This window comes from Xiphias gladius, chromosome 13, assembly GCF_016859285.1.
Source record: "Xiphias gladius isolate SHS-SW01 ecotype Sanya breed wild chromosome 13, ASM1685928v1, whole genome shotgun sequence".
NCBI lineage: Eukaryota > Metazoa > Chordata > Actinopteri > Istiophoriformes > Xiphiidae > Xiphias > Xiphias gladius.
This window is the reverse complement of record NC_053412.1, coordinates 11,135,014-11,146,886: the sequence shown is the minus strand read 5'-3', so window position 1 is coordinate 11,146,886 and position 11,873 is coordinate 11,135,014.

Sequence of the window (11,873 nt, the reverse complement as noted above, 5' to 3'; positions counted from 1 at the left end):
CACTCAGAACATCCCCAAAGGGCTCAATGAAATGTTCCCCCTTTGCCTTGCATTGAACCCGTAAACCTTAAAATCCCTCAGCACCGCGTAACCAAAAGGACTGGCTCCCACATATGTCTTCAACATCATTATGGGATATTATTCCCATAATGCCAGTTAGAGCAGTGCAGGAGTTTGGTGCTAATTGATCTTCTATGGTCGTGCAGAGGGATCCCTAAAAGCAATGAAATTCTATTCAGTTCGTTCTCTGCAACCGAAGACTAATTGTGTTTTCATCAGAGGCGAGGGAAGAGCCGAGACACACCTGCAGCGTTTTTAATTAGTCATTTTGCTGAGAGACTATTAAAGAGACTAATCTATGGAGAGATGCTGCCGTCTCTTGATGTTTACCTCCTCACTCCCACATGGGTTTATGCGGGTTTATGCAGAGAACATGAGGACAATAAAGTGTAAAAGAAAAAACAAAAAAAACCCAAAAAACAATCAGAGAGATGAAGGAATGACAACACGCCACATCTTGTTTCTTTGTCTCACTTCAATTGAATGAAGTTTTCCCTTGAAAGATAAAGCCAGGTTGAGCATCTCATGTGCCTCAGGAACTTTTGACTTTTTCCTGAAAGTTTAAAAACCTTCCTGTTTTCAAATGTGTCAGTATATGGTGAACATTTTCTTTAAACTTTCATTATTTATCATTAATTCTTGGTACAATTCTTTCAGTCAATTCCTGACCATTTAGTGAAAATTTCCTCAATAAAAAACAGCTGTGACCTTTTTTAGTAGCAGATGTCTGTGTTACTATTATATTTCATAAGACATAAGGCAAATAGTGAGAGTAAATACTATACAGTTACTAACCCAAGTAACGTTCTGTTTATTTCTACAACTTGGTGGTTGACTTGTATACTGTCTTACCAGGAATTAAATGGAGAGTTGATATGAGTCTGGTCTTCGTGAGTTCAGTGGACAGACTGCTGCTGGATGCGTTAGCTTGGCGCAGGAAGTGGGGAGAGACGGTTAGCATCTACCAAAAGATGAGAAATGTGCCTCACGGTAACTTGTCTTATTTATATGTGTTGGTTCAGCTACCAGCTAGCCACTAGTAGCTTTGCCTACATTTGGTTGGTAAACCTTCATTTAGGGATTAGTATTCTCTGGAGTGCAGTCCGTCACCGGGGCTAAGCTAATGTTAGCTGTTGATGGCCAGTAAATACCTTCTAATGTCTACACAAAGTAAAAATGTAAAGTTAACAAGAAATGTAACTGCCTTTTCAATCAGTAATGTTTACATTTTTCAAGTAACTTGCTGTCACATTCAGTGATCCTTGAAAAAGAAGCAATTACAACCAAAAGTCTATTCAATATCGAATCTACTTTGTAGTGCTTTATTGAAAAGCCACTACTGAAGGTCAAAATAAAAGGATAATGGAACAGGAAACAAGCTGAACAGAGACACAAAAGGCTAAACTCATCGCAAGAGAAAAAACACATCGGACACACAGTTTTTCTTAAATCAAGTGTTAGAAATGGAAATGTATATCTTTGAAGCTCATGTGTGCAGCTTTTTATCATGGGATGTTCAAATCAGCTGATCAATATCCTTTGATCGGCATGTTTACATATGGATAACCTTTTCTCTTATCTTTCTGTTTGTTCAGGCAGTTAGGCTCCACAAAAGAATCAGGTGTTTTTTCTAATTTATTTCAATAATATCATACATTTTTTTCATTAGAGTTTTTTTTTTCAATTTTTTCATATTTAATGTGACTTACAACTTAATAACTATCCAGAGGAATTTCTGTGTGAACAAACTATAGCAGTATACCTTCCATGACCTTTGACCTTTCCTCTTTTTCCTGCCTCATTTTTGTGGTTTCTCACAGGAAAAACACTTATAGTTAAAGATGGCCTGGCTGCATTCCTGAAGTAGGTGCTAAACGACGAGGTACAAATGTCATGTTGCCGGAAATCTTCTATTTTATAAGACTGACGAAAGAATGGAAAAGCCAAATAGTCCAATGCAATCATTTGTTTCAAATTATAAAGATGGGTGTTTTGGCAAACTGCCTTCTTCAGGATAAAAACCAACTGACATTTATTGTAATTGGAACAGGTGTTTCAAATCAGATCTCTCAGGGCAATCTACATAGAAAAGGAGAGGACTCAGTCTGAGGAAGAAAATCAAGGCTAACTAGTTAATGCAACAAAAAAAAGCTCCTTTTGAACAGAATTTACAGGAAATACAGGTCAAACATTTTGACGAATGACACAAAAACATCGTCAACTGAGGCTAAAGTAATAGAAAATATTTAAGAGAGAAGTTAAACCCTGTTGATGCAAAGACAATCCATTGTTTCACCACATCCTTGATTCCAAAGTCGTACAATTTGATCTGTTTATATCAGGAAACTTCAGATTTTGAAGCAGATGTCATCAAAAGTATTTTAAAGGGAATTCAGCTACCAGGATGTTTACAGAGACCATCACTGCTTCTCCTCACTGTACGTCTCTTTCTCTCTCTTCCTCTGTTTCCTCTTTGAACTCCGTCAGCTTCAGTCCCAGCTGAGAGGAAGGAAAGACGAAGTGAGAGAAAGAGGAGAACAGAGAAGAGGAGAGCGCAGGAGGAAGAGGGGATGGGGAGGCAGCACTTCCTCCAGCAGTTCAGGATCTTAGGGGAGATGAGCTCAGTTTACACAGAGCGGGGTCCTTCACCCAGCAGACACACACAGGCTGCGGCAAAGTCCCATTAAGTTATACATCCAGTTTGTAGGAGAGTGTCCTGTTGGCCTGGCTGGTAATGACAAGGAGGCTGGATGCCTGTCTCATCCATGTATTCAAGGTCTCCATGCTAACACCAGTACATTGTACATGCAAGACGAAAAGAGGAAATATTATCGCTTTTAGTAGCCCTCATGCTGAGTCATCAGTAAAGTAAGTTGATGGAGGTTAGTCAGTCAGTAGTGTGTAGAAAATTGTAAAAAACTATTTCTGTATTTCCCTCCGGACTTATTCCCCTTTTCTTCTCGTCGCTGTACGTTTATGAAGTAGTTTCATGATGCCCTGGCAAATTTTTCCCTCAAGTTGAAGCATTTCCAGCTAACACGGACATGTCTAATCTGCCTCCTGTCTTTCCATTGAGTTGACATGCAATTTTGACACTTCTAAAATTCAGTCCACAGCCATGCTAATGTCGGGATGCGAACACGGTCAGCATCTTGGTTTAGTGTATTAGTATGCTAGCATTTGCTAATTAGCCGTAAACATAAAGCACGATGTGTTTTAATGATTTCCTTAAATGGTCAAGGGTTTTAATGCTAGGTACTGTTAAACTGACATTACTTTTGGGCAAATTTGACAAAAAGTTGAGTTATTCCTTTGATATAAAGTAACCGTTAGGCTGATGTCTTTCCATGTTTACCTCCACATCAATAGAAAAAGTTACATAAAGTTCTCCTTCCATAACCTTTTAAAAATGTAAAGCCAAGCACATAATAAGACAACTAAAAAGACTACATCAATATTCTAATGTCCTAACAGGAAAGTTTTTTTTAAGGCTTTTTGTGAATTACCCCCCTTTAAAAGGTTTTAAAGCATTTTTTATTTATCTTACATCGCTGCCAGATAAGAACTTAAATTTGAACTGTACTATGAATGGCTAATGTCATTAACAGCAAATGTTTCCTTGATATTATGTAATGAAAAACATATTCTTTTAATTATAAATGGTATGTTTTCTTTCCGTTGAACAAATATTGATCATAAACTTCAGCAGGAGATAAAAAAGAGTCCCGGCAGGATGTGGTTAAACTGCGGTCATCTGATACCGGAGGCTGGAGGAAGTAGGCATATTGATTCCTGTGCGTGTGTGTGTGTGTGGCAGTTTCTCCAAATGGCAGTCTCAGTTGGGTCTTTTTAGTATCTTACCACAACACCGACTAGTTTTATACAAAATCAAATTATTCAATACTTCATATATATAATTTTAATATCCATTAAGCTTTGCTTAGCCTTTCATAGTAATCAGTAGCAGGAATAGTCTGAACACTGACATAAAATAATCAAATTACATATTAACATAACTAGGGTTGGTTGAGGCCAGGGTTATAGCTACCAGTGAGGATACTGATGTCCTGTCCTCTTTATTTTTTCTGGAAGTTGGAGGTTTTTATCAACCTGGGGGCATTTTACCTTCCACAATAAGAAAATGTACAAATTGCATAGTCTGTAGGTTGATACCGAATATTTTTAGATTTAGTATTTAAAATTGACTAAATTAGCAATGAACACAAACAAACAGCATTTAGATCATCGTGTTGGGAAATAAAATTCAGGGAAAAAAGGATTCACGGGATCAAGTGTATAAATTCAAATCCAAATTTTCAAAAGGGGTCAGAATTGTCTGTATTTGCCTAAAAGTCTGGTTTATGCTAGGCAAGTAAACTCACCCAAATCTCCAGCAGCCACTTAACAGATTGTTAGATGTAATGACTTTTGTGTGTCTTTACTATATGTGGCAAAAAAAAGTTGGAATAAGTTAGAACTGTCTTCATGGTTTCAGGGTGGACAAGGCTACCATAACAAAAGAAACCCCCAAATAACTAAGGTGGTAATAAAAAAATAACCGAATAGCTATAAAAACAAACAAGAAAAAAACAAATAATAATTTACCTCCCTAAATAAGATAAATACAAGAAAACAAAATTAGTCAAATTAAAATATGTGTGCAATGTCTGGGCCCCCTATTCAAAGTTTCTTAATGGGGTTGTCACCCATTCGTATTGTGTTTTGTATGATTTTACTTGTACTTTATTCTGATCTGTCTGAAATAAATGAATAGATAGATAGATAGATAAATAGATAGATATGGATTCCACAAGATGTTGGCAATATTCTTTGTAGACTCTGGTCCATGTTGACATGATTGCATCACATCATTTCTGCAGATTTGTCATCAGCACATTCATGCAGCCAATCTCCTGTTTTACCACATCCCAAAGGTGTTCTACTGAATTCAGATCTGGTGACTGGGGAGGCAGCTGAGGTTCACTGAACTCATTGTCATGTTCGTGAAACCAGTTTGAGATGGTTTTTAATTTGTCACATGGTGCATTATCATGCTAGAAGCAGCCATTAGAAGATGGTAAATCATGACCGTAAAGGGGATGCACATGGTCAACAACAATTATCAGCAAGGCTGTGGAATTCAAACCATGACTGAATTGTATTAAGGGCTCCAAAGTGTGTCAAGGAAACATTCCCCACACCATTACACCACCAACACCAACTTGGACCGGGTCCACGGATTCATGCTGTTGATGCCATATTCTGACCCTTGCCTCAGCAAAAATCTAGATTCATCAGACCAGGCTACGTTTTTCCAGTCTTCTGCTGTACAGTTTTGGTGAGCCTTTGCCCACTGCAGCCTCACCCCCTAGTCCACATATACAAAGGTATTAAAACAGGGGTTTTCCTCTTCCATTTTTAAAAGAAATCTCTGTTCACATGAAAACACAAAAACACACTGTCGACAGCTTGCCAAACCAATAGGCAGCGATATAACCCTAACCGTAAAGCTATGCTGGCCAATCAGAAGCCTGAAAAAAAGTTGTTACCGGTCCCGGTAGGCTAACAACAATAACGTCACAACCCAAAAACTCAGTTGTCCCTGTCTACACAAACACTGAAAACAGAGTTTCTGAACATCTTCACCCTGGAAGTACTTTTGCAAAAGGTCTGTTTTCAGTGACCTAAAACGCAATCCGCGTGTGGATGAAAGTCCAAAAAAGCTGCGTTTAAAAAAAAATAAGGCCTCAGGTTTCTGTTCTTGGCTCGCAGGAGTGGAACCCAATGTGGTCTTCTGCTGTTGTAGTCCATCTGCCCCAAGGTTGGACATGTTGTGCATTCTCAGACGCTTTTCTGCTCTGACTGGTTATCTGAGTTACCGTAGCCTTTCTGTCAGCTCCAACCAGTCTGACAATTCTCTTCAGTCAAAGTCACTGACATCACATTTTTTTTCCCATTCTGGTGTTTGATGTCAACATTAACTGTAGCTCCTGACCTGTATCTGCATGATTTTGTGCACTGCACTGCTGCCACATGATTCTCTGTTTGGACAGTCATTTTTTTGATTCAGCAGCATCCCTTTTGGCATCGTTTAATTTTACTCATTCACCTAAATTTGCATTGTAAACAAAAGACCACAAACAGAGCTTTATCTTGAATCATTAATGAGTCTGCAGGGGCCAGTTCTATCACAAGTTATAATCTGTACCTCATCATCCTTGTGAATAAAATCCAAGAATCAAAACCAATCCTGGTTCAGTGCAGCTTTTCTGTTTGTTTTATTTAATTTGAAGCATTTGAGAACATGTCACCCACCACATTCAGGCCAGTTTTCAGGATGGATCAATGCTGAATATGAGATGATTTTTTTCTCCATTCCACAAGGTCATGTGTCAGTGCTCCCCCTGTATCAGATGCTTTCAATGGATCAATGCAAAGCCAACATGGATGACTGCCTGGTTACATTTCTGGTCTCCTTTGATCCATTTTTAATTATGCTGAGGTACTGCTTTTTGGTGTGTTTTCAGTGTGCATGAGAGATTCCTTAGAGGACTTTATGTGCACACAGCATATTTTACTCACAGTAGCTACGAGAGAATTTGTCCTTGGCAAATGTCTATGAAAATTTTTTTGATTGTCATTATTTTGGCTTGGTATTAATGTTTTTGTTGATTAATGTTGCAGCTATTCAAGTAAAGCCAAAACCAAATTGAGTCATATAGTTTACTGTTATTACCCTTTTGCTTTTTGAGCTTCTCTCTTCAGAATCAGTTTAAGCTGTATCATGTAAAACACATTAACTGCCAACCCTCTTCAAAATAAAAGCCATGATAGCCACATTGAATTAAATCAATCACAAAGATGAGTTGCTATCAAAATATATCACAGGTGTGTCACCTAAATCAAACAAGGTTTCAGTCTTATAATCCAACTGGCTGGCATAGAATTAAAAATCGGTGATGAGAAAAAGAGACCTTGACCTTTTCATCCTCCTGTTTGAAGCAGGTAAACACATACCAATGAATCAATCTTTGGGGTAAACAATAACCAAGGATTAACTCTGCTTTCAGATGTCTCGGTTAGGCTTTTGTGATGCTTTGGTGAAAGTGGAGAGAACAACAAAAAGCTCAGTGATGAGAACTTTTTTTTGGCTAAACCTCAGTTTGGTACAATCAAAGCTCTTAATTCTAGGCCTGCAAATACTTAAAAATGATAAATTCATAATCATTTTTGAAACAATGGGTCCCTGATTTTAGACAGAAGTAGACAAAAGCTGCTTGTCATTTCTAGCCTACAACTATCAACTTTGCCAGCTAACTGTCTAACTGACGGCAGTTTTTATCAGCTTTAACTAGTTAATAATATATTATTATCATGTTATCTTGTTCTACATGTCTGTCTGGATTCTTCAATAGAAAAAAATACTTGGACAGGCAACAAAAAAAAATTGATTTACATTTACTTTACAACTTACTGCTTGTATTTTGAAACAGCGGGGGAAAACACTAATGGGCCACTCTACGCAGAAGCAAACCAAGAAGCTGGAAAAATGTTTCAACTTATGCATTACGTAAGCGCTCTCATTGAAGTGAGTGGGCGCCATCTTTGAGCCCAGTTCCCTATAATAACGCCGTGCTTAAAACAATGAAAGTTTAGCTAGTATTAGCTAGCACAGAACTTTCCATGAACTAACACCAACGCGTGGATGAATCGTTATATTGGTGTACCAGTGAGACAAGGAAGAATGACGACGATTCCTGCTTATGTTTGAGAGGGTCAACACACTTTTATCCATTCTTTAAACTTTTGCTGTTGATTTCACGTTTTTTTTTTTTTTTTTACGATTTTAAGAGGTGCTTAAAAAAACACACCACACACCAAACTCATTAGATATCCGAGTATCTCTCCTATTAGAGCACCATACACGCTGCTTTGGCATCATACATCCATGAGAGAAATCCAAAGCTTGTAAGGCCTGCCTTTCCTGATAATGGTTGCTAAGGTATGATTGGACAGTTGCCATTCAGGGTAGGGGGTTAGCAAGCAATTTCACATTTTTGGCTCATGTTACTACTGTTAATGCTGGGCTGCTTAGAAAATGTTTGACCTGTTAAAGGAAAAGGGTGGAATTTTTATATAAAAACACCAGAAAATTCTCTCGTCTCTCACACTAAGTAATACACAACCATTACAGTACAACCATTTACCCAAGGACACATTATAACAACACAGAAAAGGCACTTTTCATTTAATGGTAATATTAAGGGATCTCTTTGAATGTCTGATATTAAAGGAATGTGAGGCAATTTAACATACTGGCAGCTGCAAATGGAAGCAAGAGATAAGTGCTTGAAATATAATGAGTTTTGTTGCCTTTAATCACAATGTGACTTAAGTATACTGCACTTGGTATGCTCACATTAACCAATACAGTACCGAAGCACACTTCAGGAATAATCTAGGTAAAAGGTTATTGCATAAAATAGTGGTCCAGCTTTCTTAGGATGGAGAGCTTGGCCGATTTTTAGATGGAAGGAATGTCATACAGTAAATTTCATTTTTGAGGTTTCCTTTGCCACTTCTTTTTCTGAGTAAAGTGCCTTTTCCATCAGTTCCCTCTTCAAAAACAAGTTGTCACTTAAATTTAATGATAACAAACATCCAAATTTGCAGTGCCTTTTTTTTTTTTTTCTTTCTTGGAATGACCTACACATGATCTTTCAGGTTTTTTTAAGATACCTGATTAGATGATGCAGGATCTTCTGAAACGCCTTCGGTATTTTTCGTTCGGTTATTTCTAAATTTTCCAGATGGCGGGGGGAAATCCCGAGAGTTTGTTTTGAAATATGCAGAATGACGGCGGAGGTACAGTCTTCTTCTCTTTTAATTGAGTCTCCGTTTTTGGGCCCCCACCTCGCAGGGACTTTGAGTCATCTATAACCTCGCCGAGGTTTAATTGCTTTTGGCTGTCGAGCACCTCAGGGAGAAAGCTGGCAGCTGTACAGGATTCCTGTGTTAGGAGGTACTCAGACACAAATTCACTGTACTAAAAGGCTTCAGGAGTCACGCAGAGAATAAGTATATTTTTCAATGTTTTAAGTGTTCTGTTAATACCCCATCTTAATTTGCAGCAGTGCTACTAGTATCTCTTCATTCACGTTAGTGTTAGATGTGTTAATTTTTACCATTTTATAGAGCGCCGTCAAACCCTGCCTCTCCATCTGTTCTCTGCTGAACGCAATGACAAATTAACAAAACAATTATATTACATTTTCGGCCCAAATAATCCATCACGATTACATAGCAGCAAAGTTACTTAGTGCCTTAGTGCTGTCTTATAAATGTTGCCTTACTCACAAATTCACTTTCTCCTCCAATGAACTGCTGCTTGGAAAAAAGAAGCTGCTTCACTCATTTGTGTGCCAATGATAAAGAAGAGCCTTGATTTCTCCTTTTTGATGTCTATTCTACTCTTCTCTCCACTAAAAGAGGTATCTCCTCTACTATACAAAGAAGTGCTGCAGTTATGTTCTTTTACCTTGATTTTAATGAAAACATTTGTTCAAAACAGAACTCAACAGTTTGGTGAAGCAAAAAAAAAAGAAAAAAAAAAGATGCAGCCTCTCTCAGCTCAACAAACTGCTGACTGCTCTCGGTTAGCATGTATGTGAATGTTTCTAATGAAGTTTCTAATAATAGTGTTGCTGTGGCTTCCTCCATCTGTCATCTATCCTGTATCTTTGGCTTTGCTCAGAGATGACTGATAGGTGAAGAGTCAGTAGGCTGCACACAGCTGATAAGCCAAGTCTGCACAACCCTATGGACTCACCTCTAATCTCCACACACAGTTTGATTCTAAAGATTTCTGTGTGGGCACGTGTGTGTTTGTGTGTGTGTCCTGGGCCACCTAAACTTGACAGTTTCAGTTTTTTTTGTTTTTTTTTACCAGGCTGAAGAGATATTATCTAGCTATCTTAAAGTGGAGGAGGAAAGACCGAGCTACTGAGTATACACGTTGACCTTTCAAAATGTTCAAAAGACTGCAATGGCTCCTAAAATCTTTAGTGCAAGTGATTAGTAGCCTTCTTCTCTAAGGACTGACTCAGCTCAACACCTCCTGTAATATGCATTTGAAGCTTCCACAGTGAGCAAACCAGGGTATATAGAAAATTTACCTGCTAAAGGAAAGAGTCTGTTCTGCCTCCTGCAAACAGGAAGTGTAAGAACTAGACTATAACAATAGTGACCTTGGTTCTTTTGTATTTTGGTGACGTTGCTTTAAAAAAAAAAAATGACAACATTAACATTTGGCTCCGTGGCTTCAACACATTGTTGCCATGAGCATTTGAAAGCCCACAACTTTCACGGTGAAGAAAAACTACAGGTGGCGCACAAAAGCATATTTCATGGGCCGCCACTGAGGAATTGAGATGGTGGCCGGCAGATGGGAACACAAGTACTTGTAAGAGGAGTCCGACGCTCATCATGCATGACGCTCTCTGCCCTGTTATCTCTGATGTGTTGATAATCAATAATTAGTTACGTGGTTTGTGACACATTCAAATCACGCCGCCTCACAAAAGCGTGAAGAGCAGAGCTATGGGCCTGCTCTGGACCCTGCAGGGGAGGCAGCAGTGCCGTAGACAAAAGTGTCAAATGAATAAATGTTGATGCAGATGTAATTCGCACTAAACACAAAGTGCATCTGAAGCTGAAGGGAATGTCATTAGTTCTGTCTCATATTTGGTCATTAATCACGGTACTGGAAACAGTTTAATTTTGACCTGTTGATGGCTAAAATTTTCAGCATTCATCCTAATATGACTGTGCGCATCGTATTTCATGGCCATCCCATAGCTGGTAACAGATATTTCCGTCCGTACCCAAGCTGTGGACTGAATGACAGACCACCGTTGCCATCTGTAGAAATAGTTTGACCTCTTCTGGCACCTAAAAAATATTCAAATTGAACTATTTGAGAAGGGGGGAAATAATTGTCCATGAATGTTTGGCTTAGCCCAATGTAGAGCTCACAATAACAAACCAAGGTCCTGTTCATAGCTGCCATTAACATACGTCTCGGGCGACCTGATCCCAAGTGGACAGCTCTAAGTATGTCAGCTCACACCTGACAATAGAACGCGTCTTGAGTAACCACTTGTGATCAGATCTCACCTCAAATGCATCCTCAGTGCGTCCTGGGCGCATTCACGCCTGCACTTAGAGCTGTCCACTTGTGATGAACAGAGCTGCGGTTACCATGGAAACAAAACAACTCATTTGGAGACTGGCACCCGATTGGTCCATGTCGACCTTGGCAGGAGGTTGATCGGCTTTGTAAACAGTTATGCTAATGACGCTGCATCTCCACCCGCTGCTCCATCAGCACATGAAGGATCCCAGAGGTGTTCTCCTCCCCTCTTCCTCCCTGCTGAGAAACCAGTCACCCACAGTTTAGGGGCATGTGGAGATGATACTACTTGTATTTGCATTTTCATTTGTAATGAACCAATGAAATACTAGTACGTGTATTTTTAAAGTCGATGAGTGTGTGGACTTTGGACTGTAAACGATCATTGAGAGACATAAAAAACAAATCACTCGGATTCTTTCTCTTTATGTCTTCCTTCCTTCTGGGTTGACTCTTCATTGTAAGAGCTAATCCATTTGAAGACATTACAGTCCATTAACAAACAGCCGCAGCAGGGATGTAATTGTGATTTAATAGCCTGAGACAGGAGAAGCAGCACACGGATAACACAAGTTTGATTAAGAGGGTGATTACAAAATGAGCATGAATAGTATGTTTGGAT